We start from the raw sequence: 7,500 nt of genomic DNA, 5'->3' as shown, positions 1-7,500 counted from the left end.
GAATGCAATAACGGATTTTTGGTCGCCGTGATATGAGGAGGGGGTGATACACAAAACCGAATCCCATCATCCTAGCCTCAGTTATTGGATTAGTTGATTAAATTCTAGTCCCGTGAGCTTCCAAACATAATTTGTTGGATATACAGAGATATAACACAATACGAAGCAGCGCACAGACATACTCAGTGGAGTTGCAGGATGAAATGATAATCATATATCAAGAGCTAATATAAAGGTGTTTATTAGCTCTTGATCATATCATATAGCACGGGTAACAGCTAGAGGCATTAATTGTAATTCAATAGATGGAACGGAGCAAGAAAACAAATCACATTGAGATAAATCACATGTGCTGCACTCTTGCCAAACTCATGTGGACGTAAAAATTACGAAAAAAAACCTCATAATATAAAAATCGGATAAATCACGCTACAGTTGCCCAGCCATTCAGAGCGGGTAAACAACATCCAACATCCAATCATGTCGGTGTCCAATTTAAAGGCTACTCCGAATTTGAAAAATGCCCAGCATTACTCGACTCGTATTGGATTTCCCTCAATTCTCCTGATATAATTCACCTTTACCCGAGCACGTAAACTCGTGCATTCATACGTTCGTGGCGATAGAAGAGCGCCTATAGTTAATCACCGTGTCGTAGAATAATTGCGTACGTTGCACAAGTAAGCAATGATGCTTGAGAGGACTTCACTGGCTTTTCATTACTGCCTACTACGGCACACATGCTGTACATGGCGGTGTCTGTTACACACGGGAAAGCTTCCCGATGTTTGAGCAAATGTTGTGGTTCTAACTTGAATTTGCCTAAAATATGCCCGAAGCACTTCAAATCCGGAAACAAATGCACTTTAGACCTTGTAATTTGATTTCAGAATTTATATCTAAGCAATCGTTTAAACGCAGCAAATCGTCGCTGCGCTTCTACTGCGCAACGACTATTCTCGTTCTGTGATTAAAATAATTATTACGAGAGTTTCCAGTGTTTTCACCACTTTCATGATACCTACCGTTATGGCTTGAGTAACAGCAATTGTCTAGAGTAACGATAAAATGTCTTAGAACCTTCATATTCACAAAAACATGCAATTTTCGTTCTAGTTTGGTAAACAATCGTTTGCTGTAATCTTGAAACTAGAGCCGGTATAGTGTTGGACTAACTGCATGTAGCGCCGCCGCCTATCTGCCATAGACATACAGTCTCTCTCAAATGCAGTTGTTTTCAATTAATCACCGACAATTTACAAGTTTACCAATTCTGCCATTATCGCGACACGATAAAATTGTTGTTACGATGTGTTCATATCCAATTTTCGATGCTATAACTGCTTAAAATCTTTAATGCTGGTGTAATCAGTGATATATCCGCTCTGAAGTGAGACTATATTTCGCTATATTTTTTTGGGTTGAGGGTTTCTGAGCAAAACTCTCGTAATAACAACTTCAATTTCTGGTGGCCACGAACGTTAACTGACCAGCGCTCGTGCACAGATATTTTTGTTTTTGATAAAAGTATTGTTCCACGCCATATTCGATTCGCGGAATCCGTAATTATATGCACATATGTGCATGCATATGTTAATCTCAAACTCCTAATTTATTTCGGAAGCTTTCAAAGATTTGCAAATATCTTCAGCTAGACATTCAGAACGATATAGTATACGGACGACCTGCGTGCAATTTCAGCATCTCAAATCAAACCGCTCCACGCTCCAACCCCTTTATCCGAGTGGGAACGCCTTCCGAGATTGCTTTGTATCTAAATGAGGCAGAACTTCGGTGCGCAATTGCAGCTTAGAGGTCTTTATTCGTGCTGCGGAATCTCAAAGCAGAGATAAACTCAGATAATGCCGTGTTTGAGAGCTATTCTCGACATATTAGTCGAGCTACGCGCTTAACTGCATGGCGACTGCGGCAAACAGCGGCAGTGGGGCAGCAGCAGAAGCTACATGACAAAGCTTTATGCTAAAGTATACAGCTTCTACAGAAGGTACAATATGTGACTAAGTGTGGCAGCAGCAGCGGAAGAAGAAGAAGAGGAGGAGGAGGAGGAGGAGGAGGAGGAGGAGGAGGAGGAGGAGAAAAGAAGAAGAAGAAGAAGAAGAAGAGAAGGAAAAAGAGGATGGGGAGGAGAAGGAAAAAGAAGACGAAGAAGACGAAGAAGACGACGACGACGACGACGACGACGATGACAACGAAGAAGAAGTAGCAACAAAAACAGCAGCAGTAGCAGAAAAGGCTGCTTTAGAGGTGGTATCTCTAGCATTAGCATCCTCAACAGCACGAGCGGCAGAATCAGCAGCAGCGAAGAGCCTAGCTAGGATAAACGATTTCAGCTTCCCGAGAGTCAGCCAGCCAGGCATACCGCAGCAGCAGCTCTCGTGAACCCGGCCCCCTATGTACGCGTGCATCACGCGACATTTACAGCAATCATGCGCATTTCAACTCAGGTGCCAAATCGCGCTGCAAATGGCTTCAGTACAACGGACAACGTGCCGACGACCGCGTCGATCGCTCGAGCAATTTTAGCGGGACCGAAATCAATTCGACGTCGATTCTGGACGCGGTTGAAGGCGCGCGCCTGACGCGCTGCACGCACGCACAGCATCTGTGCGCGAGTTTTATTTCCACGCTGACATATTTCCGACAGTCGGTCGATTGGCGTATATCGACATTAAACTCAGTAATTCCTCACCGGGCCGCTTTCGCAGCAATTATCCAAGGTCCAATACGCTATTATCGCCACGCACTACACGCTTACAGCACTGCCTCTTTGGCAATCACGACCGCAATTTTAATCAGTTCGAATACGGACCCAGCTATAAGCGCTCGCCTGAGCAAATATCGTGCCCTTGTTTAGTACCACTAGCGAGATATCTGTGTACATTTATATCGGCAAATATTTGCACTGGCTCTCGCCGCCGCTCGCCGATGCTTAGAGGAAGCAACGTCGGCTTGTTCATTTCGCAGACATGAGCCGAGCTCTTTCTTCAGTGCAAAATAACAGGCAGACGCGCGTATATACGCACAGTATATACACACAATATATAGTTGGTCAGTCAGGTCGGTCGATCGGACGGACGGACAGACGGACGGTCGGTCGGACGGTCGGCGGTCGGTCGGTCGGTCGGTCGGTCGGTCGGTCGGTCGGTCGGTCGGTCGGTCGGTCGGTCGGGGTCGGTCGGTCGGTCGGTCGGGACGGTCGGTCGATCGGGGGGTCGGGGGGTCGGTCGGTCGGTTGGGCGGTCGGTCAGTCGGTCAGGCGGGCAGTCGGTCGGACGGTCGGACCGTCAGTCGGTCACACGCGCAGTGTGATCGGTAGCAGAAAGGCTGCTTCACTCTCTACCCGGCTTCACGGCACGGTAGATAGAAGGTACGGGCGCTATAGGAATCGCTAGTAGTCACACTGAAAAGCCAACTGGAATCAATGTTTGCGTGCATGCGTGTTTTTGTGCGGGATTTGGGTGTGATTGTGTGCGCGTGCGTTCGTATGCGCGTGCGTGTGCGGGTGTGCGTGCGTGTGCGTGTGTGCCCCCACAACCACCAAAGCGTTTAATATGTTCCTCATGCAATTCATCTTGCATGAGTACAAGCTGAAGCCACGCGAGAGGTTTGCTGCTGTCTGTGGGCGTCTCACACGCGTCACGCCCAGCCCGTCTCATAAAGGCGGTACGTCTTCTATATATATATACTCTATATAATCTCTTCTAAACCGGCGCCTATCTATAGATGTATCCCTGCCCCTGAAGGATAAACGTCGGACATAGGACTTTGTTCAAGTCACAGCACTCGCTGCGATCTGATTATAATCTGAATGCGCTACCATTGTATGTGCGTGGACACCTAGACGCCGGTCTAGTCGGCTTGGCAGACGACAAGCGACAAATAATAAAAGACTACTATAAGTAATGGACGTGAAACTAGTGACTCTGCACACCAATACACAATACCACTACATAGTACTAGACGTACACGAGTAAACGTACACGCAGACGCGCACGCACGCACGCACGCGCGCACACACACACACACACGCACGCACGCACACACACACATACGGTACCAGAAGTGGATAATAGGGGGATAATACCCCCTTTTTTCCTTATAGTACTAATGCAGCAACACACTGAAGCCGAATACACATGGCGGGGATGTAACTATGCGGATTTGTCTATACTCGATGCTTGCGAGGGCGATTATATGCGAGATCGATGTCTCCACGATGTTACTGCTAGTCGGCGACTATAATTCGCATATAAATTGGCCTCAATTAAACGCGGGAGCAGCTCTGGCATGCGGAAAGCCTCTTCACTTTTATATCCCGCCTCGCAGGATTATTTTAAGAACTTATACAGCCTTGGGACTGCGGCGACGCTACTGTACGTAGACCTCCCGTGACCGCACGGCGTGCTCGATCTCAAATCGCTCCGATGTAAAGCCGCTTTCCCAGAGGTTGCATGGGTGGGTGGCTGGGTGGAGAGATCCGGGGGTGGGTGGCTGGGGGTGTCTGGGGTGGGTGGCTGGGGCGAGGGTGTCTGTGAGTGGATGGTTGGTTAAAAGGTGGTTGGTTGCTGGGTGGTCGGGGGGCGAGTGGTTGGTGGGTGGCTGGTTGGAGGGTGGCTGGAGATGGGTGACTGGGGTGGGTGACTGGGGATGGGTGACTGGGGGTGGGTGACTGGGGTGGGTGACTGGGGATGGGTGACTGGGGGTGGGTGACTGGGGTGGGTGACTGGGAATGGGTGACTGGGATGGGTGGCTGGGGATGGGTGGAAACTATTCTACGTTATAAATGGCGTACGCACGCACACAAACACGCACGCACGCACGCACGCACGCACGCACGTTGCGTGGGAACACGTGCTCAGCATCTATTTATACGACCATATACTTAGATAGCGGTAATCTCGATGCAAACACAATCTATAACTTCAGCAATTTAGCAGCAGGTCAAAATATCCCCACTGGTATATATACTGACCGCAATTTGCACGCAGTTAATTTAATTTTTATTATTAAATAATTTAATATGTTGTTTTATATAATATTTGATTGCATCATTTGGTGAATGTCAGGCAGCATTGAGCTCTCGCAATTTAATTTCGAAAAAATTGTGAGCATGAAAACTGTATTGAAGCCTGTTATCTATAGTGCCACAGTGGTGATCACATGATTGGGGTCTTGCCAACTGTGAGTGACAACCAGCGTTATTGACCGTGACTTAAATATAGTTATGAGGGTAAATCTCAACTGCAATTTATCAAAGCTGTCGTACGGACAACTGGGCGAAGTCATAGTTAAATTAGGTCTAAGACATATACATATACTAAATGGGCGACCGCCTCGTGTGGCATCGGGCTCTGTTTGCTATAGCATTAGGCTAGAGTAATGCTATAGCTATAAGCTAACGTGATGCTAGCATATTAAGAGGCCGTTGTTTGTTAGGATGGGTATAGGTTGCTAATAGTTACGATACATTATTTGATTTTTGATGTTTGATGTACGATCATCGGATGGTTGAAGTGTGAAATGTGTGGAACACTGTAGGTATAGGCCCAATATCCTTTTTACTGCGTATAATCTGTTGCCCGACAAATGAATGTATTAATAATGTAAGATGTGTATAGTCTTATATATTTTTAAATTTTAAAGCGGATTTAAGGACTCTCCTCTACCAATAAACCATGCATAATTCACAGACAGTGGCACACCGGTCGCGCATCGAGTCCCGACTGTCAATGATTCGCTGCACCATATATACCAGGAGTAGATAATAGGGTCTATTATCTACTCCTGATATATACCCCAGCGTTTTACCTACGCACTCTACACACACGCACGCATCGCCGAAAATTTCCATTTCGCAGAAATCGCGCGTTTTCAGGCGAATCATAAAATGCGATAAGCATTACGAAATTCATATAACACGACCCCCACGCAATCAGGCACTCGCAGATTGTAAAGTTTAACTATATGATCCGATCTCAAACCGAACTCTGCCGGATCAATAGCAGCAGGTCTACGGGTAGAGACAGCGTGAACGTGACGGCCATCTTGTCATCAACACCACTGTCTTTTCCGCCCAAATGCCCAAAGCAGAGAAACACTCGCAGGATTCTACAATGCACAGACATTTACTGAATCGATTAGATTTTACTGAATCGATTATACGCAAGTAGACGATTTTAACAACACGCTCACGTGAATATCCCTATCAAACGTTGATTGAAAAGCTCCTTGCGCATTCAACTCGCACTTCAACCATTACTGAGCTTCTCCAAAGATTCGCCGAGTATTGACGTCCATTTTTATTAAATTCTGGTAAATATCGAATCGCCAAATTAATGCTACCCCCTCCCTCAACACACACACAGCACTCCTCCAGGATCGCACTAACTACCCATGCAAACAGAACGTAATTACAATCTAGACTTGATTCGCAGTCGTCGCGCTAAACAACTTGCCAGGATTGCCTCACCCTGACAGTAGCGACTGTCGACGGGTATGTCTGCAAAGAGTTCATTTCTCCGCGTTTTGCTCGCGTTGACACTACTTAGTGACTACACTGACTCCGCTTGTCGTGGCTAGCATCAGCCTCAGTCGTCGTCCCCAACTTGCGGGCGCAGTGACAGAGACGCTTGTAGTCAGTCTACGCGTTGCTAACGCAAATGGAATTAGGCGAATATATATACGTCGAGCCGATATCCGTGAAATGCCACTATTTTACGGCTAGAAGCGCACAATTGGCACACTTCGATTGCTATCATCATCTGCGCAGATTGTTAATTATTCAGCAGGCGGCTGCTGCCGCCGCTGCCGCCGTGCTGACTGTAGCCATTCATGACAGTAGTGAAGTGATAGGCGTTAAGCCGGTTGTTATAGACAACTAGGGAGTCATCAAATGTTCAATATACGTCTGCCCGTAGCGACGTGGGCGTCAATATAACGCGCGATAAACATGGACTGATGCTGCATTGAGGTGCACTAATCACTACGCCTGTAAGTGTAAAAGCATACATACAGAAAGGTTGATGAGGGAAAAGAGACATATAAGGGGAAGAGGGGGAGCGAAACACAAGAAAAGAAAGAGAAGGAGATAGAGGAGAGAGAGGGGAGAGAGGGAAAGCGAGTGAGAGGTGGGGGGGAGAGAGTGTGAGAGGTGGGGGAGTGAGAGACTCAGAGAGTGTGAGAGGTGGGGAGGGCGGAGAGTGTGAGAGAGAGAAAGAGAGAAAGAGAGATAAAGGAAGGAAGAAAACAATAAACTCACAGCAGTGGCAACAACGCTTACTGACCACACTTGGACTGACATCGCACGTCTACGAGCCTGACGTAATGCTCGATATCGAAATGCTCTCGATCGTTTTCGCGTTACGGAAACTCATTGAGTACCACCACAGCCAGCACCTATAGATCTGTGGCCAATTCGCACGGAATATATGTGAGTGAATAGCGTTTTCAGGGCGGCGTAGTACGATATATATATATATA

Source organism: Priapulus caudatus, unplaced genomic scaffold (assembly GCF_000485595.1).
Source record: "Priapulus caudatus unplaced genomic scaffold, Priapulus_caudatus-5.0.1 Scaffold100, whole genome shotgun sequence".
NCBI classification, from domain to species: domain Eukaryota; kingdom Metazoa; phylum Priapulida; class Priapulimorpha; order Priapulimorphida; family Priapulidae; genus Priapulus; species Priapulus caudatus.
Note: the sequence above shows the minus strand (reverse complement) of the source record.